This window comes from Rissa tridactyla, chromosome 1, assembly GCF_028500815.1.
Source record: "Rissa tridactyla isolate bRisTri1 chromosome 1, bRisTri1.patW.cur.20221130, whole genome shotgun sequence".
Taxonomy (NCBI): Eukaryota; Metazoa; Chordata; class Aves; order Charadriiformes; family Laridae; genus Rissa; species Rissa tridactyla.
The window spans coordinates 98,054,008-98,078,727 of NC_071466.1; the positions used below are offsets into that span (position 1 = coordinate 98,054,008).

The 24,720-nt window shown below is 41.6% G+C and overlaps 1 long non-coding RNA gene across 1 annotated transcript in view; it reads right to left on the minus strand.

Annotated features, from left to right (window-relative positions):
* LOC128904060 (uncharacterized) overlaps nucleotides 1–24,720 on the minus strand; it is a 79,747-nt gene that overhangs the window by 22,411 nt on the left and 32,616 nt on the right. The window contains exon 3 of the long non-coding RNA XR_008464387.1: nucleotides 19,612–19,672. This is a non-coding gene — a long non-coding RNA (uncharacterized LOC128904060). The remainder of the gene's footprint in view (nucleotides 1–19,611; nucleotides 19,673–24,720) is intronic.

A 24,720-nucleotide genomic window follows, 5' to 3' on the forward strand; every position in this document is an offset into this window, starting at 1 on the left:
ACCCTCCTGTTCCCCAGAACAACAGCCCTCTTTAGCGACGGGGAGTAGGACCTCTTGGAGACATGACTCAAAGCTGCTCTCGGGGGCAGGAGAAGAAAAAAAAAAAAAAACCAACAGAACAGAAGACACCCCCACCCCACCCCCCCTTTCACGTTATATTAATTAAACACACAACAACTGTCTCGAGGTAATAAATGCAATAAAGGCAAAGAAATCCAGTTTTACCGCAAGATAAGTTTACTGAGGTCAAACCCAAGGGAAAACTAATCTAACCACACTTTCAAATTGTTTGGAATATTCCACAGCCCAATGAAACCATAAAATGACAAAAACATCCTATCCTAGAATAGCATGAGGATAACAAAAAAATGTTATGTTTAATTAAAGGCAGATGACCTAATAAAAATTTCACACTCACACTGTGTACATATAAAACTCAGTATCGGTTTTTCGTCTATTGCGATTTTTTTTTTAATAAAAAGACCATATGTTTTAACGTTTAGGTGGTATTTTTTATCTTTGATTAAAGATATCAGAATAATTCAAAATTTTACTCTTTATCCTGTCATGAGCGTTAAACCAGTAAGTGATTTTAAGTAAGAGATAATCAGATTATCTTATGGAGACTTACATGTTCCATCTTCTTGAGGGACAGTGAATGAACCTCTCTCAAAATGGCGATGGGTTTTCTATTAACATAAAAAATGGGAGATGAACTGCCCACTCTTACTGGAAGTTTAATGATAGATGACAGAATTGAAGAAGAGACCAAGGACAACAGGTGGAGCTGAAGAAATTAGGGACTGGAAAGCAAATCAGCCAACGCCTCTCTGATGATTTTTTAAATGTGACCGTATCTCCATCTTGAAAAAAGCTGGAGCTTTTTCCTCAGCTCCTGATTGGAAGGTTGTTCCAGAAGTCATGTCTGATGGTTTGGACCTTTTTTTTTAAAATTTCCATCTTAAACTTACTTGGGGCCAACTGTTGGCACAACATCAAGTGATCAGCATTGTCCTCTCTCTACTAAAACAGTTCTTTTCCTTTTCCTGTGCTATACCACAAATGCCCCCATCCTGCCAGTCTGCAGCTCGCTGGTAGGCAGCAGTCATATCTGCCTTCGACCCTGATGAGATATTTAAGCCTAATGAGTTTATCATGCTTCGCCTCCGAGTTCTTCCCAAAGCATTTATTGTGAGGTTCTTCATGAAAATATTTTAGATTAAAACAATCAAATTATTTTACTGTTCTTTTTGAATGGAAACGGTGACTCAGATGAGCCAAACAAAAAATATTCCACCAAAGTATTCTATGTATAGCATTTGTGTGAATTCGTGTGGCTGAAGCCAGCCAAATAACATAAGTACTCCATAATGGAAAAGCTGATTAACCATTATAAATACCTCAGAAGTACATTTTAAGGTAAATCCTCATAATGTCCCTGTGAAATGGTGGACTTCAGTCTCCTTTAGAAAATGAGAAAACAGAGGCCAGGAATACTTAAAATGACCTGACCAACATCACAGAAGTTTCCATCAGGAACTGAGTGGCATGTAAGGAGCTCTTGGCTCCCTCTCCCACGCCACATCTCCTGGAGCACGCTGCGCATCTCATTCCAACCTAGTGCTGAGCTGGATGATCTGCAGCCACCTTCTACATGGCTAAAACGTAACATTCAAAAATGATGATAGCAGCTGGCATCTAATGGGATAAGACGTGCTTGCATTGTAGACCTCACTGTTGAGAAAGACCTTTTTTTTAAGGTCAGTATATTTTATGGTGACAACACTTTAGCCTTCATTAGAGGGATGAGGGTCAGAGGCTGAGACTTTTGTCCTGCCGCAGAAAAGGAACACCAAAATGTGCATCACGGACTTGCTGGCAGCGATGGTCTAATTTCAGCAACGTGGCTACTGAAGTTCATCTGGATTCTGTCTATTGTACTTTCTGGGAGAGGGGTACTTCATTTTAACACAGAAACCCAATTAGAGCAGGAACAGAGAGAAGGAGGAACGTGAGAGGGAAGGCACTGTTCTCTTCATCCCACTCCTTGCACCCTCACAGATAAAAGCATCCACCTATTCTCCTACGTTTTTCCTCTGTTGATTATTTCCTCAGGAGACCTGGGTTTCTTTATTGTTCCAGCAGAGCCTGTTTCCTCCCATACTAAGCAATTCTCCTCTCCCAATAGGGAAGTTTCCCTATTTTTTCCCTTTGGACTTGCTCACCTTTGTGGGGGTGAATTGCCTGGTTCCTTTTAAGATGCCCGTCACTGGTATGGGATGCAGGGGCCACCCAGTTGACGACACAAGCAAGAGAGCCTGGTTTAGCTGAGGTTCCAGAGCCCCAGGAAGGGAGTGAGCTCCACAGTAAACTGACACCACCCTTAATGCTAATTGCACCAAAGGCTCTCCTCTGCCGGAGGGGAAGAGCCCAGCCCACAGGGAAGCACCCAGCATCACTGGGATGTGTGAATTACCTACATAGTCACAGACCATGGACATGTGTGTGTCTCTCCACAGTTACCTATACAGGAGTAGGGAGAAGAGGAAGAAATGAATTTTCTCTTTTCTCCCCTCTAGATGCCCTTTCCTTTCCTTGGGATATGTCACGCCTTTATTGAAAAAGTAAAGTTTGTAAGCACAGACATAATGAAACATGCATCATTTAACTAGAACGTTAGTAAGTTAATCTTTTCTGGCTAAACGAGTGATCTAGGCTCTGAGAATCCTTTTTTTGGGAGGGTTTTGTTGTTGTTTTGTTTTGTTTTTTATATAAATTATCTTTGATTTCTACCCTTAAGGTATCACCTATTTGTCTTGTTTAGTAAGAGCGGAAGGGGTGCGTTAGTGCACTTGGTTAAAAATACACTTTCCCACCAATTTATGCAAGTTGTGGTACCTACTGTGACTGATTCATACCATCAGTGTGCATGAAGTCCTCTGTGCTCAGTGTTATATACATAAACACACGTGTCAGCTTTCAGAGGCACCGAGCTGCTTCTGATTTCCACTGGGATTGTTGGACTGCATCACCTCTACATACCAGATCTCTGTAAACATCTTTTTCACGTATAAAACATCTCCTTTGAATGCTTCTAGTGTCTGATCACAGAACTTGAGCTGTGTCCAGCCTTCGGCTCTTAGGAACCACGGCTCGTCAGATACAATGGCGAGCAGAACGGTAACATTCATAGTTCCAGTGGTAGGTGAAGACAGAAGGTTGCCATCACCCACACACAGAGGTATCTGACACAAGCTGTCGGAAACAGGGCACATTGCTATACGTCTGTGTAATGAAAGCAGCGCAGCTTTTATATCTCCTCTTGGAGAAAAGCCTGTTAAGGTCTAAAAGTGAGATCATTAAGACTGATTAAGAAAAAGACAAAAATAATATTAAGGTAAGCTCTTCTGGTACTCCATTTCAACAAGAATCCCTATATACGCTTTCCTCAAAAATCGTTTCCTTTTTTGTTTTTTTTTGGAAAGAGATTCACAAATGCAAGAACTTGAGCAATTTTAGCATCGCTTGCTGTAGCTTTGCTAAACTGCTAAAAGCAAGCACGTCTCAAGACCAATGCAGTACTGTTGTCCGTTAAAGTAACATGGAAAACAGAGTACTGCTGCTGCCTCCATACCACTTGTGAAGAGGAAGTCTTATTAGACTCGTATCAACATAAGTAATACGGCAGCTCGAAGAAGGATTTCATTCGCTCTGTTTTTAAAGAGCTACTCAACTTTTTCAGACTACGGTGACATAAATATACAGTGGGTGAGGGTGGGGGTGGTTTGGGTGGGAGAAGGGGAGGATGGAGGAGGACAGGGTTTTATGCCAAGAGCTGAATCATAACCATGTGAGTAATTTTGCCTTTTTTTTTTTTTTTCTTAAGGGTATGAATCAAATTAAATTTGTTTTGCTGTGGGTGAAGGAAGAGAGAATATAATAGCATGAATCAGAGCTATCATCAAATATGTGGCACAGACTAAAAATTAATTACAATTACTGCCTTCTTCTAAAAAGTTTCTGCCGTAAAATGCAGCAATTTTATTAATCAATATAATCCATTTAAAAATTTCTCAGGAGTTAAATAAAACCTTTCAATTACTTTCCTCCTCTTTTTAATTTTTTTCCTATTGTAACAGGAAAAGATTAGCATCTTTAAGCAAAATCTTGCTTAATCTGTTAGATGCCCTTTTGCTCCAGTGGCAAAAGAACTGCTGCTAATAATGAAAAGTGAAGAGTACATATTAGACCGTGTGTAATCTCATCAGTCAGGGCTAGCTTGAGGATGAAAGTCCATGGAGTACATGCTTTACGACTTCAGCACAGATGCTTTACTAGGCATTGTAATAAAGACAACTTATTTAATGAAAAATGCAAACAGAAAAACACTCAATATCCCTTTGTCTTTTCCTGTAAGAGTGAGATAAAGTCGTGGAAAAGCGTGTGTTAACCACTGGGTTTTTTGCACTTTGGAATAGCCATTAAAGTGGCAATACTGGGAAAACTGTAAGGGGTTCAGGACACAAAACCTCTTTCTAAAGAGGCCAAGATAGATACTTGGAAACGAAACCATGCATTATTAATTACTAGCTAGATAGATAACCAAGGACATATGGTTTTTTGTACTGGGTAAGAAACCACTGATTTTGATAACTAAAAAGGTAGAGAGTCTTTGCGTCCAAGTTCCTAGTATGGAGAAAACGGTATTTAATTCATTGTCTGAAAAACACAATAAAGCTACAGCAAGACATCATTTGGAATCAATTCCTCCCCCTAAACAACTCCAGATCTTTCCCATAGTAATTCTCTTGCACGTGCCCAGCAAAAATCTCTGTAGAAAGGACGGGTATACAGCGTGTTCGGGAAGTCAGCTGAACCACAAGTCTTAAAGACACGATTCCCAGACAGACAGAAAACTTCTGCGGAGACCTCCACGGCTGCTGTGACTCCAGCGGCGTATGTGGGGGAAGGAAGAAAATGGAAGATCTCTTGAGTAACCTGAGCCAAGCCCCAAGAGGAATAACGTGTGCGTGCGTGTGTTTTACAATCCCCATTCAAACTGGCCTGTGAACAGGAAGCCAACACCCGCTCTGGAGAGAGGTCTTACCCCCACCCTGCTCCTGCACTGCCTGAAGGTCACAAGCTCCGGCAGAAGCAGTGGCTGGGGGTTCCTGCCTGCTGCCAGCTGACGCCACCCCATTGATGTTCATGCCAACGTGCATGAACAGCGTCATTCCTGTTGATGTCTCCTAGTGGTCTTCAAGAACACTCAAGCTACCACTTAAAAACCAAAACTAAATGGGTGCGCTTTGGAGTCCTGGCAGACAGATGGTCTTGCCCACAGGTGGTCAAAAAGTTTCACAGCCAACAGCACATGAGAATTCCCTTGACTCTCCTGCTGGAAGGCCCGCTTTGACCATGGCAAACATGAAATTTGCTGGCCAGACAACCTCCTTGCTACCTGTGGACGTCATCCCTCCCTTTTTTCAGTATCACTCAGTACCCGGTTTCATCCAAGCCTCGGTATGTTCATGGGTAGTAGGAAAGCCCAGCCAACTTATCACCGTGCTTTGTGAGAGGCGTATTTGAACATATCTCGCGTGGATTACCACAGCCTTAAGAGCATCTCAGAGTCTTACCTCACATGCTGGACACATGCGAGGAGGAACAAAATAACTGAGAAGACCGCTTTGCAATAAAACACCCAGGACTCAAGACTTGCTAGACAACAGCCTCCCCTGGAATCACCCTGTAAAACAGCAATGGAAAGTCTCCAACAAACATTCGAAGCCCCTCAAAACATAGCAATAGAAACTCTCCTGAAAAGAAATTGGTTCCACTCTGTAGCCACCAGTATTTTGAGACGGCTTACAGGTGTGGTAGTATAATAATAAGCACGTAAGAAATTTTTTCTTTATATTCACAGTTTCAAGGAATGTCAATTCTCACCCACCTTCCCCGAGAAAAAAAATCACTGGTATTCCCCAATTACAGCTTTTACTTGCAATGAAGAGTAAGTTCCAAGTAGCAATAAAATGCAAGTTGTCAGAAGTTAGCCAGAGAAGATGCTGACTATCTCTTATTAAAGGATAAACCAGCAACAACTTTACCGTTATCCATACTTCATCAGTGGTCGTCATTATTTATAACACAACAGTATGCATTACCACAGGTGGATTTCTTTTACATTTCAGGTTAAATTATTTCTCAGCTACTCAAAGTCCTCAAATGCTCCTGATCCTTATTTTGGTGTACAACGGCAGGGCTGAACAGGACTGCTGACTTTCCTCCAGAAGATATACGCCCCTCGGTAAAGTTAATTCCCAGTTTTCCATAGCAAATAGCTGCCATTTCTTGCAGTAGTTAGGCAGATAGCTTCAGAAAGGAAAAGAACACTTTTCTTTGGCAAAAAATCACTCTATATCAGTATAGCTCAGAGCAGTAACATTCCCAGCCACTAAGCAGAAAGCTCTCACACCCTGGTCCCAGATACTAATCATGTTTTCATTATTATTATATATCATATAATTTTGTATATTTTAGTTATGAGGCTTTAAACCAGTTGCTAGAAAGTATCCTTGCTACCTGCCCTTCTCAGCTGTCTCAGTGTCAAATTCAAAAGAGAGTCTGCTATCTAGCCACTTTGGCCACAAAAACAGATTAAGGGCAGAGTGCAATTTTTAACCAAATACAGAGAAAAATATATTATGCACTTGGCAAAATCATTAGGGATTTATCTAAACACCACACATTTTGGCAGAAAACCTCCTGTAAACTCAGTGGCTTTAAATTAGTACAGACATTACGAAGACTTATTTACTTCAATGGCTTAAGAGATGTTTCTGAAAGTAGTTATTGAAAACTGAAATTTTGTTTTGCTTTCAAAAAAGTCACACATCCTGTACATTTCTAGAATTGCTGAAACAGTTCAAGAAAACCTGATGGGAAATTCCATTTGAAAATGCCAACACTTGCAAATACAATTTAAAGCATGGGACGGGAACATGATCAAAAACGAAGCGCAAATTGTTCTCCATGATTCTATATTTTGTTTCTCCAATCCTATGAAGGAAAACTATAGGAAGGTTAGGGTGGGGTGTGTGAACGACTGAGTTGTAGTCAAGAACATAATACACTGCTAAACTCATAATAAAATATAGAGGTTTTTTCCTTCCAAATTCATAGGCATGGTACAGCTTTGTGTACACACTATTGCTTTCCCTCCACTGCAATTTTTTTTTCTGCCCTGTAAATTCAAAAAGGCAGTCCAGGAGTATGATTTTTTGGTGATTCAGGAATGAATGCACATGCGAGTATCTAAATCAGCCTGTGATTCCTGAAACCTGTCATTTGAAAATTGTTTTAAGGCACGTTCCAGGAGAGGTCTTAAAATGGCAGAGGCGCCATTCTGGTCTTGCACCTTACACACAGCTAACAGGAGGCGTTTGATTTGCATGGATTAGCGAAACCACTGCAGGCTAGTTCTAATTCCTATGCCTACGATGCCTTCTATACCCCAGAATTACATCCAGAGGAGGGTCGCAATACTAATAAACACAAAATTAATTTCACAGCTCCTAAATTACAAGGCCAGCCTTATCAGCGTTAGACTGTAAGCTTCTTAGGGCTGAGACAGTCTTGTCTGTCTCTCTTGTAGAGCATTAATCATGTTGTGGGTGCTTACGGCTAACGAGGTGCATGTAAATCTATTCTGATGTGGTTTTTTGCCACTTCGGAGTAGACAAGAGTCACACACATGGGCGCACTCTTACCTCTCTGCCTAATGATACACTAATATGCCTAATTGAAAAAACAAGTCCTGATAGGAACAGAAAGACTTTGTTGTTGTTTATGCCACCCAGACAGAGTCTGTGGCTATACATTGCAAATAGTTGGCAAAACCTAAACCGCAAGTATGCAGCAGCACTGTGAGTAATAAAGATAATGTTTGTATTTTGTTTATGAAGAGCCCTAACCAACACACTAAAGCAAGCATACTGAAACCAAACAATACTCAGATCTTTAGCAAAACTTCAGAGGATCCAAATCATGTAATTTAATCACTTTGTTCTTTAACAATCTAAACATCACTTAAAATTTACAAGCAGTAATTCCATATAAGTTCTCTAAACTGAAAAATGGGATGTAGCTAGTTGCCCTTGTCTATCCCCACTATTACAATTCAAACAAATCGAGCTCTATTACTGGGGGGAAAATTTAAAAAAACCTTACAAAATTCCCTTGCCCCAAAGGTTGAAAAATGTTATATTGCTTGGCTAACATGGAATTCCTCCATATCTGGAGTCCCGTGAAACATATAGGTATCTCATAGTTACTTCATTGTGGCTTTGACAACACACCAGTACTTTTGAATGGAATGCATGGATAAAAAAAATATGTATTTTATACTTCTCGTAAAAACTAGAATTCAAAAGATTTTCACCCTGGGGAAAAAAAAAAAAAGTAATAAGAAAGGGAGGGCTGCTGATGAAAGACTTCTTCCTAAAAGATAAATTTCCAGTTTGGCTCAATATCAGATGCTAGGTCAAAACATTATTATTGACAAGCATGTTGTATTTATTTAGGACAATTTAAATAATTTTTATTTCCAGATTTACACTGTGTTCTCACTTGCCAAAAGCTGGTGAGAAAGAGCTTCATGTCACATCAAAAATAATAGTAGGTTTCCTGTCTTTCTCTTCATCCATCCTTCTACTTACAGCAGCAGATAATTCTGGAGCCCCTTGGAGAATGGGGGCATATCCAAGTCTCGGAGACCAGCGCCCTCACCGCCTGTATGGGGCTCAGCTGAGAGGGACTTCAGAAGGGAATCTCCTTCCTGCATGCCGAATTTGCAGGATTATAGCTCCCCCAAAGTAATACACCAGTTCACTCATCCAACAGCACATTTCTATGAGCAGATTGCATTAGAGAGTAACTTCAAGGTGGCAGGGCGTTGTTCGCTATGACCAGTTACCTAACAACAGTCACTTTCTGCTAAGCAGGGCTGCATTTTCACTACCCTGTTAACATGCTCCCAGCGACTCTGTCAAGGCCAAATTCCTTGACCATACACCATCAGAGTCATTTTGAGAGTGCCCCCAACTGGAAGACAGACGGAAAGTCAAGGATCCAAGTGGTTGCTCCCCACAGGGTGCACCAGAGGCAGCCTGGACAGCCGCGCATCACGGACTGTCCCTCAAAAATGTTGACCAAAAGTGTCAACATATACCTTTACAAGGTAGTGAAGCAGAACCTGGTCTTTAATACAGCTCTCTGCAACCCCTAGGTGTCACAAGAGTCTTCAAAAGAGACAGCATAATCATCCCTGCGAGATGTTGCCCAATAAAATGTGGGGAGCCTGGCTTGGACAACTCCCAAACAGACTTCACCCAGAAGAGAAAGACGTACAGCCTTAATCCAAGCCATGGGCAGCCTCCTCCAACGCAGAGCTGACATGCTTAGTTTCCCAATCCATGGTCTTTAGCTTCTACAAGCAGCCCAGAGCCCTCTGCAGATGCTGCCAACCAAGAATCAAAACCAGGGTTGCCAGCTGACCCAGACCTATTCAGCAAGCAGGCGCTTAACCAGGGACAACACTGACCTACTGTTATCTGCCTGAACAGCCAGCTCTGGGTACATCTCTGCGTTTTATACCTTGACTGCTATAACACATGACTGTGGCTAAAAATCTGCTCTGGTAGAAGCTCCTCCCTAGCAAAAAATCACCACAAATGGCATCTTGAAGAGCTACTCCACACACATGCGGGAAAGCCCAACAGAAACCTTCCAAACAAAATGCACTGCAGCAATACTACACCTTCTGCTCTAAGCCAGCTATCTTGTCCTAAGGAAAATCTTCTGGCGATACAGCTAGGAAGGGCTTGGAGAAAGAGCAGTTTGCCATCTGCTCTGCAAACACCACTGTATGGGAGGCTGGGTTGTCTGGGTCCTTGCTTACTGGTTTTCTCAGGGAGACCCTTGGCAAATATGGCACTAGGAGATAATATCCCTTGTCCAGTTATCATCCCCACACACAGGAACAATTTGAAACAGTCCTATGGAAATCCTACCAACCTGTAGCTGGAGAGGAAGGACCAGCACGGGATGTGTGTGCATGGAGAAACTGTGAACGGTGCAGAAGCAACGGAAGACAAAAAAGAAAGATCCAGAAGCAAATAACAGGTTTGCAAGGATGACTTCCCTGCTTCCATACCCCTAACTTTTCCTTTCTCTGATGCATCCACCCCCTTTTTAAAGGGAGCCATGGCACAACCATTATTGCAATTAAATTGGCAAACCCGAATAATTCCTTAAGCCACTGGGAACTCTGCACAATCTTTGAAGTGTTTGTCTGCCCGGTACTCCCATAAGCAACACCTTGGTAACTTCTCATCAAAGCTCTTTAAGCTCCCTGTTTGCTCAACTGCCTAAAGATCTCATTCACAGACCTCCACTGGGAAAAGGCGTGCAAACCGTTACTAAACCCTTCAAAAGCAGACTAAAAGCAACCAGCGTATCTTCTTTCCTTCATGTTAAGGACATGATCGGTTCTGTTACTGAATGCTCCCCTTTGCCCCCAGCGCCCAAATCACTCTCTTTCACAAGGGAAATCCTTCAGTTAAATCCCTCCCAAAGCCAACTCTGGGCATCACTGCACAACACTTGGTCCTCGCTTGTGCCGGTGGCCATGAAGGGGGCATGCTGGCTGCAGATTCAAAACCTACACATAAAGGAAGGTTGCACATTTAGGTAGACCAAAAGCTCTGCTTCCACCGCCCTGCCCCAGAGACAGTCCTCCCATGACACAGAAGCAGCGAAGTTTGACAGGAGCATGTATACCCCACACCCAGGAATCTTTTGATTTCCCACGAGCTGTGACTGTCCTGCATTTAAGTCCAGGACAGCTAACCACTTACACACCTCCACAAATAAACGTTCTTGGAAGCAGGTTAAGATTAAAAATATACAACAAACTTATTTTAAAATATGTCGGCTCAGTCAGGTCTGAAAGACAAGTGGTGCTGGTACGTTGAAGTATCCATGTTCACACAGTAGCTTAAAAATACCTGATGTGTTGCTGTTTTGCAATATTGTGTCTAGAGCCAATGCTGATCACTCTTACCTCAGACACTGAATGGACTACACAATACTGTTCTCAGAGAAATAATACTTCATTTTTAGGGTTTTTTTTTAGTCTTATTCAAAGTATGAACGATTAGGTTATTTTCTCATCTTAACAAATGATGTAAAACCTCCGGACATATGGTAGCATTTGTATACTTCCAGGCAAGCGGTGATAACTTTCAAATGTTACTTCCCCTCCTCCTCCACTACATGAAACAAATATACTGGAGCCCATTTAAATCTTAGTGACAAACACATTTGAGAGAGACTAATTTCAGCTAAAGTTTCCAAATGTCACATGTACGTATTAAATAATTATATTAAAAAATAAAGAGCAAATTAATTCTCATTCTCACCATTGGTTGATAAAGTGCCTGTATTTTTCCAATAAGGATTAAACAATTTTACAAGACAATGCTTGTGCTTAAATTAGCAGATGTCAGCTCATACTTATAGGGACGTATGACAAGTATCATTCATACTAACTCAACAGCTACAAGATTAGAGGATTGTTGCCACCTCATTCAGTAGCATGGAATCTATAGAATCATGGAATGGTTAGAGTTCGAAGGGACCTTAAAGATCACCTAGTTCCAACCCCCCTGCCATGGGCAGGGACACCTCCCACTAGACCCGGTTATTCAAAGCTCCATCCATATCAATCCACAACTGCTTCACTTTTCTTTTTCTAGTTTAAGATTCACAGCAGGGCTCAATTTTTTAATATGGTAATGGTTACAAAATGGCTGAAGACTAAGGGTAAGATTTTTCAGAAGCAGAAAGCCAACAAATCTCAAAGTGAAGGTATAGTATCACACATATTGAGATACTTAATTAGGAGGAGAAGCCATTTCTTAAGATTTTGCCTGGATTTTTTTTCCTTGGAAAAACAAAGCAGCTTTTTGCTTTTACCAGATTCTTTCCTATTGTAGAGAAATGTGTATGTCCTCCCCAAAAGTACATAGCAGAGTCGTACTGGAATGGTTCAGACATCCTCTCTGATTGAATGTTATACTGTCATCCATTATTACTCAAGGCTGGTCATAATGCGCATTAACATTTATAAAGTTGGAATCTATTCAACCTGTCCACCCAGTAGCTGACTAACTGGACATTATTACTTGAATAATAAGCCTAATAAAAAGGGAAAACAAAATAACCTGAGTACTGTAACCCACTCTACGCCTCCATTTTCTCAAACCCTAGCAGTACTAATACTGAATAAATTGACAAGTATTTAATCTATAACAGCTTCTAAGCTTTTTGCAGAACAAAAAGAGTGAAGAGTAGGCAATTAATATTATTTTGCACTTTCAAAACTGAAAGAACTTTAAATAGGCAAATGTTTTCTACTAGTTAGAGGGAAATTCTTGTTATTCCTTTAAATTGAAAAAATGCTATGTGCTTCAGGGGGAAACAGGCACCAGTAACAACAAGCTGTTCACCACTTTTGAGCCAAATACTTGCAAAAATACTGAACACAGAATACATTCAGAGCTGCAGCAAGACAGAAGAGCTAAGAAAATCAAAAGGGAAAGAAATGCATCTTTCTCCACCTTGGCTGGGACTAAAGAGAGCAATTCTTACCCCAAGATGTTACTTACAAGGCTCTGCTTCCAGAAAGCACTTTGACATAAATTTGTATGAAGTTAATGGGAAATCACAACGCTCCGCTCCTGCATAGGAGCGGGTTGGGGGGGGGGGGCGGGGAGGGGGGTGGAAGCGCGGCGGGTTAATGCGGGGAACCTTTACATTTCTGCCCAGAATTACTCCTATTTTTACAGCGAGGCGAGCTCTAAATTTCGAGCAGCGCTTGGCAGGAGCCCCCGAAGCGGCGCCGTGGGCTGTATCTTTAAAAGGTGCCGGAGGAGAAGCAGATGAGCCGCCGCGCTCCCCACCCACCGCCGTGTCACCGCCGCCGCTGCCCACGCACCCCCGCACACCCGCCCTCCGCAAGCACGCCCGGCCCCGCCGATGGAAACCGGGGACTGCCCTCCGGGCCCCAGCCCACCCCCGCCATCCTGGGAGGGACCGCACGGCGCGGCCCGGCCCGGCCCGGCTCCGGTCCCCGGTGCCACCCGCCCGACCCCCGCCCCGCTGGCGGGGGCAGCGTGGAAGGTCTCCTCCCGCGGCCTGCCTGGAAGCCTCCCGCAGGACGGACCGAAGCCGAATAAGCCCCAAAACACCCCCAACAGCCACCATCCCCAACAGCCCCCACCCCCGACCAGCGGATTCCCACGTTAACCTGCTGGGCTGAACTCTTTTTCCAGCCGGATAGTTTTTTGGGGGGGATTCCACGCCTATTTCTCAGGAAACATTTACATCAGTATCTACAAAGCATTTTTCGTAGACAAATGAGAAGTTCTGAAAAGAGCTTTGTCTTCAATTAAGGAGAATACTCAGCTTTAGCACGTAACGTACATCCCGTATGAGACAAAGATTTGCACGACAACTAACCACAGTGCAAAATGCTCAGTGAAAACTCAGCTTTAAACTCTACGCCTCGTTTTTCTTCAAAGGAAGAGGAATTCAGTGAGAAGGTGAACAGAGTGGGCTATGGGGAAGTCCGTTTCATTACATCTTCAGAGGTCTCACAACAGTGCTCAGTAAAGAAGTCATCTTATAGGAGACCTTTTAAGTTTAGTGAACCACTGAAATGAATTTCTCCAATATTATTTGGAATTTCTTCAATATTCTTTGGAAAAAACCCCACAGTCCTATAATGGAGTGGTCAATAAGAGATCCCATGTAGCCGTTGCTCCAAACCAACTGCACAGTTTGAACATGCATGGATTAAAATACAACTAAACCCATAACTGCCTGTTTGCAAGATTTATTACAAGGCTTCAGATCTGGCCTCTCCTCATGAGCGAAGTTCCTGTAGATTTAGAGAGAACAAAACTGTGTACCCCGCTCCGAAGAGTGGCAATTCCTACCCAGTAGCTGCTAAGCAGTGGGCAGTCTTATTTGGAAGAGAGCAATGAATTTGTACCACAGATGAAACGTAGAGTTTAGAGGATTAAAACTTTTCTATCACGCAGTGCACGCTCAGATATTTAATAGTTACATAAATGAGGAGAAAGCATTTGGAAAAGTCGCTCGAGTTTCGATTACTTTGACAGAAGAGGAGAGGTACAAAAAAACAGGCCTCTATTTTTAAGGAAAAAAAAATCCTTAGGAAAACAACATCTTGAGCAGTGGCACTGCACAGTACAAACTTTATTAACTTGTCATAATATGCTGCTTCTGTTAGTATGAATTTTGATTGAATAACAGACCAAGTAGGAGCTTCAGAATATACAGTAATACTAAAGAGCTTGGAATACAGCCCTTGGGAAAGCACCCCTAACGTGGATTTTCTGATTGCTCTTGTTAAGACATAAATGATTGCCAGCCTCAGTTGGAGGTCACCATTTTGAGGCTTAGCCATATCCTCCTCTTATAAATGACAAATCATAACACTATTTTTAAAAAAGCGCACAAATAAATAAATTCCTCAGGAAAGGTGATTCACTGTAAAGCTAGCTATGATCTGAATGAACTGGGGGGAAAAAAAACCCAACAAACCTATCAAGATCCAGTTACCTTCATTCAAATTGCAGCATTTTTTTTCTTCATTTCAGCCTTATTTTGCTTTCCGTGAGCAAGTACTGAGCCCTGATTTTGCTGAAGAATTTTGCACATCATTAGCATCACTTGCTAACTCTTTTCCTACTTCCTCGTCTTTAGTAATTTTATAATATGGGACATTTATGATGCTTGTTATGGCACCTTCTGTGTTCAGGCTCAGAAAAATCCTTCTCATCAGCTTCCACAGAGCGCAATCTGCTGTTGCTGGTCAAAGCGGTACATGTGGTGGCAGGGGGGGAAAGTGGCAGGCTGCCAGCGACAAGTCCCATGCAAGCAGTTCCATACATCTCACTCTTGCATTTTATAGAGTATCCACTTTATTCTTAGGATGCTTCAAAAGTACAGGGGCATTTTAACAGCCAGTACGGTTTCTTGCTTATTCCTTTCCCGTGGTGAACTGACTGGATATTCAGTCCGTGCAACTGAGGTTTAGAGCGTGTGCTGCAATGACAGCTTTCAATTGAAATATAAGCGTGTTGTGGCAGGACTTTCACTTCTGAATAATCGTTTGTCAGAAACAGTGATTAAGTGTCAGATCTCATGACTATTTTAGAAGCCTATTACTTCTATCAATGCATATAGTCGTAAGAGAATTTATTTATTTTTTTCTTCTCAACTGCTAAGAAGAAAAGCAAAATTGATTTGGGAAATAGCTCACGTATATTGATGTAAATACTAACACAAAACACTTGATTTAGGAAGCTTCTAACATTTCCATTCTGTTTCTAACATTTTGTTACAGTCCAACAGATTCTGCGAAGTTTACAAAGAGCATTTCCCAGTTATCCAGCCATTTGAAAAATGATTCTGCTGGTATGCTTTTGCATCAAGACTGGATTTGGTTTGTATTGTTTGATGGTAACAGTAATGTCACAGTTCAGTAAATATAGAGACTTCTTATGAGTCCCTTTTCATCGTTTCAGAATAATATCAGTTTTCATTGAGGTGGATTTTTTTTTTTTAGTATGTCTTTGCACACAATTAATCACCACTTGCAGTATATTATATCACGTAATCTGCTCCAATACAGAAAACATGCATAAAATATCGGGGGAAAAGGGAGAAACGAGAGGAATGTTGAACTTGCTAGACCTGCCCCTAACAGCCTTTTTTCTTTTTTTTTTTTTTGAGGGGGGGGGGCACTAGCACATGCCTCTCCAGTTGTAAAGCCACCACCTGAGGGAAGCTGCCGTCTGTGGGTCCGCAGCCGAGCCCCGGGGGGTACGGAGGGATGCGGTGGGGTGCGGAGGGGGGAAGGATGCGGGGGGGTTGCAGATGGGGGAGGATGCGGGGGGGATTGCAGTACCGCCCTCCCTCCGCCGGGTGGCGACCCCCCGGCTCCGCTGCAAGCCCCGGGGTAGGGCGAGCGCTGCGGGAGGCTCAAGGGCCATTAGGGAAAGCCAGTAATTGCTCTACTCAGCTTGCTATAATAACGCCGACTTAAAGCAATAAGCCGTCGCACTATTTTAAAATTAAAACAGCGCAATAAACTATCAAATAATACCTCTAAGAGGATCTAAAAGACACAAGAAGGATTTTGCCTGGCGATCGCAAAATTTCACGAGGTTATATGAGTTTTAGTATGCAACTGAAATCTTAAGAGATTCATGTGAATAATACCAAAAAGATCTAAGCTTCTTAGTTCCTCAGAAGTGGAAAATTCTATTCCAGATTTCTGGTGGCTGCGCTCGCAAGTCTGCTCATAACTAGGAAAGAGGGGAAAGAAGGGTTTTGGTTTTAAACAACTGTCTGACTGAAATAGAATTGGGGTATAACACTTAAGTAATGACTGTTTGGGTGTCAAATTAAGCCCTGAAATACGTGTACAGAGATCTTACTGAAATGACTAACAGCAAGCAGGGTCTGCCCTTTTTCTAGTAATAAAAAAAAAATAAAAAATATTTCTGTGGTCTTCACTCTCCAAAGTTAATAAAAACAAACTATGAGAAAAGGTATAGTAGAACACTTCATTATAATAAACACTTCATTAAATTAATGTGATTCAGCTATTCTTTCTTGAGATTTTTCTTGAGATTCTTAAACTGATTTTATTTATGAAGGTAACCGTCTCTGTATTTAAAGGTGTTAAGAGCTCATGTTCTTGCAAGTTTACTCAGTACAGCTGTTGAACTCTTAATTCTTCTTCCACTACTCTTAAGTAAAATTAAATAGTGCAGATGTTATCCTTTATAATGCCATATACACAGAATCAGTTCCTCATTTGCAGGCACGTTATTTTTTTTTTCCTACTTATCTTCAAGGCAATCATAATCATTAGGCAATGCCAGGTTTAAATAAACGTGACCTAAAGTGATCACAAGTCCGAAGTTATTTGAAAGAGGTATTCTCACATCAGTAAGTGGAAATCTAGGAAATCTAGGAAATATTTCAAACCTCTCTCTTCAGATGCAAACATACTAAAAACACAAATGAAAAGGCAGAAATATACCTGAAATTAAAATATTTCCTATCTTTGAGACATATTTGAACTAGACAGGCTACCTTGCCAGGAGTTCAGAGATGCTGGTTCTCATAGATGATCAATAAATTAAAGAAACTCCATAGACTAAAAACAAACAACCAACCACAACAAAAAAAACCAAAAACACAACACTAGACAAAAAAAATGAGGAAAATAAATCAGTACTCTCTGAAACAGTTTTATATTTACCCATTCTAGTTTTACATGTCCGATCCCCTCCCACACCACAGGAACAGCCATGTGTAAGACCAAGAACTGTCTTGTTTATGCGCACGCACCGACAGCATTTCTGCGGCACACAGCCCGGACAAGCCCACCTGCCAGGAATCCCCCTAAGGACAACTGCACGCAACGCAAGAAGATTTGCATTCATTCATAAAAGATTCCTTTGCTTAAGATGAAGTCGATGTGGAACAGCTTACAGGAACCTGGGGTACTTTCAGACTTAATACCTAATTTCTCCAGAGCCCCAACGAAGCCTACGCGACTCCCAATTCTCAGGCAGAAGAGTGCACTGAAGGGCAAGTGCCTCATCATTGGCCCTCAAGGCAAGCAGACCAGTCTCTTCAGAGCAATCTCTGCCAACCAGTCATTATTGCCTGACACTGTTTCACTTCACTAATCTTTCCTCACCTCATGAAACCTCTCCTCCTCCCATCCCATAAAAAGGGAAAAATACGTCCCAAAATCCTTTCGTAGAGAACTATTGCCAAAGACTATTTGTAGCCTAAGAACGCACTCTGCGCCATCATCTAGTACAGAAGCCAACTTTACAGCTCCTATCCCTCTCTGTAAATACACTGTTACCACTATCAACCTCTTTGATGCTTCCTGTGCTTCTTGCAATTATCCTCCCAACCTGCCACTCAAACCTGGGTGTCTCCTCAGGCTTCCATGTGATAAAGGTCCACTGAGGTCAACAGAAACAGTCCTCCACCCATGCCACTACCCCATTCCAGGATCTCCTTCCCCCAGACAAAACCGCAGTTCATCTGAGCATCTAAGCATTGGCTGTTGTTATAAGACAATACCAACGTCCCACAGCCAGCTTGTCACAAGTAGAGACGTTTTTAACAATGAGAAAAGAGAAACATCATGAAATGAAAAGGAATTGGAAAGTCATGCGTGTTCATGCCCCCTGTGTACAGCACCAGCATCTTATGAAGCACTGCATATACTGATAGGAAAAAGTATGTCTCAAATAGTTTTTCTTTAAATACTGCAAAATAGTAGACGCGAATAAGATTACCAGTAAAATACGGAGATTTGCATGGCAGCTTTTCAAAATAAAGTCGTCTTCAACCCGCGACCACAAGGAGTTTTTCAGAGCTACAGGTGGGAGCTGGGAACACTTGTCTGTCCTTTTTCATCTTAAAAACTCTTGAATGCATCTTTCAGTCTGAGTCATTCAAAATTTCAGAGAGTATCTGAGATCTTTTAGTAAAAAGTAGCAATGGGAAGGAAGAACACATTCCATAGTCATGTTTAAAGAGAAGGGAGTGTGGCACAATAGCCAGGCAGCGCACAACCAGCTGAAAACCACTGTTATCTGCCACGCTCGCTAGCTATTTTTATTTTTAATTTTTCATTTACAGTAAGTGCACTTATTACTGGTTTTCTGTTTTGTTTTCTTTCTGAGACATTACGTAAAAGGAATTAGGGAGTCAGAGCCCTTTGAAGCACCCTCAGCATGTGAGAAGACTCTTTCACCAGGTTCTTAGATACAAACAATGAAAGAAAAGATGCATGAAACTGAGAGCGCTCGAACAATCCTCCTCCCCAGTCATCTGTTTAGCTTCTGCTACCTATGTTTTGGGTTCTGGTCAGCAGAGTTGTAGCTGCTTCAGCTTTTGCACATCTCTAGGTTGTTTTTTTAAGACGTATTTAACTACCAACACATACAAAAGCAGCTACCCAAGGCTGAATGGAGTTTTTATCGTGAACTGTTGTACTGGTCCTTTAACTTTTTATGACTCATAGTTTAAGTATTTGGGAATTCCCCTCTAAATATGAGTTTGACACACTTGCATTATGGAAAGTTATTTTATTCAAAAAGTAACAGAATGCAACATTCATGCAATACCCAGGACTATATTTAGCAACACACAATTGGTCTTTTTTTTCCAATAAAGCTTCTAATTAAAGACAGATTAAAAAAAAAACCAAAACCAAAACAGAACAAAAAAACAAAAATGCAAGAACAAGACTGAATAGCGAAAGTAGCAGCACTGAAAGAGACAAACACAGTGTTACGCACCCAAGCAAGTCAGGAGTATTTTTTTTTTTTAAACTATTCAAACAATGTTAGGGCTGTTTACTTCCCCACCCCGGATCCCCCAGTTGCATGTAAGTGTATACAGCTTCGCTCTTACCTGTGTGCTGAAGTCCCTTCTTGGTGGGCTGACGAGTCATCAGCGATCACCTGACTAAAGCCTGGAAAAAAAAATAAAATAAAATCAGCTGACCACCCCTGCTCGTTGGCTTCCAGCTTTAATACTCCTCTCCCCAGCACTTTGTCATGTGAGGCGGGACAGAACCAGCTGTCATTGCTTCAGAAAAAGGGAAACGGGCCCCTCCGTTTCCACCTCCTTCCTTCCTCCTCTCTCACTCTTTCCTATCTGTCCCTGCCTCCAACCTCCTCCCTTTCTCATTCTTCCACTTTGCTCATTCACTGCCCGCCTGCCCGGCCGGGGTCTCCCAGGGGAAGTCGCATTCCACAACGCACAAGCATTTCCCCTGCATCTTGAGGTTTCTCAACAAGCTGCCTACACACTTCTACTGGAGAGAAAAAAAAAAAAAAAGGGGGGGGGGCTTTTAATAAAAAAAAATAAATCAGAGAGAAACAGAGAAAAGGCACCACATTCCACAACCCTCAGTCAGCCCTGGCAGACTACGAGGCATTTTCAGTCACACAGCACAAAATGCATTAGTCAGAGCTGAAAGACCACACACTTTGTACCACTACCATGCTAACAGAGAATGGTCTGAGCAGAGCTACAGGAAAAAGGAAAGGAGGGATTCCTATCGGTGCTTCCATTTTACGTGGGGTAGCTACATGGGGTACATGAAAAATTTGCAGGAAAAGGCCCAAAGTTGACATTCCCGGCAGAAACAATGTGAATGTGGGCAGCGGGGAAAGCTCTCCGCTCACAGAGCGCGACCTTTGCCAAAAGGACTCCCCCTCCAGCAGAATGTGTTATTCCAAAGACTGCAAGACATTATCTAAATCAGAACTTCTATCTCCCTGATGGTTTGTTCGTAGGAAATACAAGCCTAGAAAAAGTGAAAGTAATACTGCATGATTCAGATTCCCCGAAACCACATATACTTTCAATTCAAACTTTTCTCTTCTTCAGCGCTCCTTATAGTTCTGCAACTATATCCATCTATGGAGTTTTCTTTACTTACGCAGTTTCAACCCTCCGTGTACGCGGATAATCTGATCAGCAAGGAATGAGAAGCGAGTTCGGTGTAAAAAGCCCTCCGTCCTAATCCAAATGACCTAATCGCTCATCTATCTGCTCACTGCTTCCGTCCCCCGCCACGCGCACTTATCTGTTGCTTGAAGGCGTTTTTAGGAGTACATATATGGCTGAGGAGAAAACACCCCTTTTTAAATCACATCAGAGAAAGAGAGAGAGAGCGAGAGAGAGAGCATGTGCACTGTACTGGAAGCACATGCTTCTGTCCAGTGAAACCAGTAGCACGGAGTCTCCAGCCCCGAATTCCCCGCTCTGTGCGGGGACCGTCCCTAATGCACCCTGCCAGGCTCAGGGGCTTAAGTCAGCGTCAGAACAGGGTATAGGAAGGCGGAGGGAGGGGGAAGAGGGGGGAGAACCCTTAACCATCTGCACTGGAATTTCTCTTTAGGAAAGTCCATGCTTTAATGAAAGGCTGATACTAGACACCACAAAGAAACTTTTATTTCTGTACGCACATGACTCAGATACATTTTCTGTGTGGGTTATGTGGTTATGTTATGTTTCATCTTAAAAAACTGTTTCAAAGAGACCTTTAAACATTAGTTTTAAGAAAGACTTGATGTGTTTATGTACAGTGAGTGTTTTTAAACTGCCTTTTATTGCACGATGCTATACAGAGCAGAGACACTAGTGCCTGTTTTCATTATAGATATAATTTGCATCTAATACTAAACACAATAATCTGTAAAAATATTTATTTTAAGTGATTTCCCTAAATAGTTCCCAGAAAAGTAAACAGAGCCCTTCAGCAAAACAGACCCTCTTAGTTATAATATTGTTATTCTTCCCCCTTTCTCCTTTTCTTGATCGCGAAAATACATTTACTTGCTATGTTATTGACTTAGATGCATTAGTTTATAAAACAAATGGTAGCTGCTGCTGTGTGGTATTTCAGCAGAGGAAGGCTATCCAGAACTGCCTCAGAGGCTGAACACTGTCGCCATTATAACAAAAGCATTAAAATGAATAATTCATGAGCAGAGGGAGTACCCTACTATTAAAAGACACCAACTATTTAATGAATTGTCCAAAAGCTACCCCTTTTACTGCCCAGTTCCTCTAACTACTTAATTATTCTTCATTTTTCTAAAATAGCATACAGTAGTAATTAGCAGAAACACATGGACCAGTTTTAGGAGATTTTCCTGAGGAGTAAGAAATGAAAGCTGAAAAGTGAGCCAGAGAGGGGGGAAAAAAAAAAAGCACATTTATGTTTGATGACGGATATATTAAGGAAACAGGACTTCAAACTTCAAGAGGCTTTTCCAAATTGTGCTTTTGAATCTTGAAAAGGAAGAACACGGCAATCTGTCCTTTCCCTTTATCTGGTACATTACTTTTCAGGATCCCAAAGCATCACGAACACGGTCAGGAATTACAAGGCCTCATTAGCGAGTACTTGCAGAACTTGTCTCCTGTTTATAGGTGCGGAACAGAAGGCCTCAAGAAGACTAAATGATTTTCTCCGGATCATACAGGAAGGCTTGGAGACTGAGGCAGGAACAGAGCTTCATCCCCTGGTTACCAGTCAAAACTCAGCAAGACGACTAACTTCCTTGCTTTATACTAACAAGCACCGCAAGGTTCAATAGTCCTGCAAGTTTTAACCCAATAAAGGTGCACAGGTATTTTCTGCAGGGACAGGGAAGCAGTGTGATCCACTAGCCCAACTTTACACCAGAATAATTTACAAACTTAAGTTTTGAGTAACATTTTTAAAGGAATTGAGGTTAGAATAGCAAAGTACATCTGTTCATGTTTCACTGCTGCAGGAAAAGCACATACTGTGCCTGGAAAGAGGTTTATTTATAACATACATTTTCAAACTTTTCAAGACATGAAAATTTGGTACAGTAACATCAATAAACTTCTCAGATTTCATTTGAGGCAACATCTAGTTCTTAAAACAGAGACATTAAAGAAATTGTATCTCTAAGTCAGTTTGCCAAAGGGACAGCATTCCATAATGCTGAGCAAAAGTCACCCTAAATACTTTTACATACGTGGGTCCCTTTTAGGTGTCCTACTGTCTTGCACTGTTGGGATGAACTCAATTGCAATTCTTATTCCAAGGCTCTTGCTGCAACAAGTTCACCGATTATGTGGTGGCAAGCCGATTAATACCGAGATACAAAAACATGTCCCCAAGGCAGAAAATTCTGTCCCCAAGGCAGTGGAATCATAACATTAGGTGTAAGACCATATATTGTCACTGGCCATGTTACTGCTGCTGCTGGGCTTTTTATTTTTAAGCCAGTCATCTTGTTGGCAGAGCCTTGGTAGCCACTTTTCTGACTGCGACTTCCTAATTTCTAATTCTCAAAAGGACATTTTTTTGGTTCCAATAGCATCTATCTGAGAAAGATGGTCTCCTGATCTGGTATTAGATGGACGACTTTTGTTGGGCCAAAAATTTGCCCTTCAGTCAACTTAGAGCTGCTCCCACAGCAAGTCTTTACAGGAATAAGGAAATGCTCTTTAGCAACTAGAACAATCTGTACAGTAAAATATATTTTTGGTTTGCAGTCCCCAAGGAACTGTGAGGAGTACTGAACTATAAAACAAATATAAGAAACCCCCCACTTGGCTGTTAGGTATAATTAATATAGCACAGCTCACAGCAAGCAGGTTTACTGTAACTAATAGACTGTTTCAGCACAAATGACCACTAATGGTTTGAGAACTTGCAGCAGGAAGAAAGAGGAGGAAAAAACACAAAATACTTATGAAAACTCTTCCAAAGATGGCATGACAGTTCATCTTCTTTTAAAAAATTGCACCCAAAAAAGCAGTTAAAGAAAGAAGGAAAGTTATGAATATTTCAAAGTTTATCTTATTCAAAATAGTTGTCCTGAATCAACATGCAGGAAAAATTCTATTGATGTAAACTAGCATGACTACGTCCACCAAACTAGCAACCTCCACCAGGGCATCCAGACTACTGAGGCACTACCTAAACACGGGTGTTCTGGAGAACAAATAATAGCAAACAAATTATTTCAGAGAAAACAGTGTCAGAAGAGAAAGATTACCACTACTTCTGCCTGGATGTAGGCAGAAACATAAAGGGAGCACAAAGGCTTAATGTGCATGAGCAGCACGAAATTTCCAAGTGCAGGGAACTTAATCAGCATTTTACTACTTAGACACGGAAGGAAAGCTGGGTGGGGAGAGAGAGGAGTAGCATTGTACCAAAGGAGACTGGTACGGTAATAACAATCAGACTGGTACATTGTTCAGTATGCATGACTGTCTCGAAACTACATTATGGCCCTAAGCAAGAATGAATGGAATTATATATAAATACACATCAAAGTAATGGTAAGGTAACAATCGAGTGCAAAAGAAAAATGTAAAGAATTCAGAGGGAAAAGAACGGTCCAACTATCCAAAAATAATAATGCACCTGATCACAGTATGTCAAAAGTCTGGTCAGACAATGTATACAAATTTATATCTAGGAGCTCAGATATATTTTGAGAGTTTTGATATTTGTTTTGCCTCCACTCATAGTTGTTTTCTGAGAGTCTATAAATTGAGTAGACTTACGTTCTACAGAGCAGTGGTGTTCTGCCATACTAGCTGTTGTTTACTCGTATCAGCAAGCACCACAGTCACGTAGACTGTGCAACGCAGCACAAATATGGTAACTATTCACAGACCTTTCAGTACTACAGAGAAACAGTAGAACAATTAACTATGGCTTTTAAAAGAAATATTAACTTTTAGACATTAATATAAATTAATGTTATAAATTAAAAGTAACTTTTAGAAGACATTTTGCGGGCTAAATAAACATAGGCAGACACAACAGCAGCGAAGGGCAGCAGAATGGTAATTTCCACCTTTTTAATTGTTAAAGAAATACAGAAGAGGAGGCGTCTCACCACAACTACAAGATCATAGAATGGGTGAGACCGGATGGGACCTCTGGAGGTCATCTGGTCCAACCCCTCTGCTGCTCAAACAGGACCACCTAGAGAGCATTGCTGAGGATTG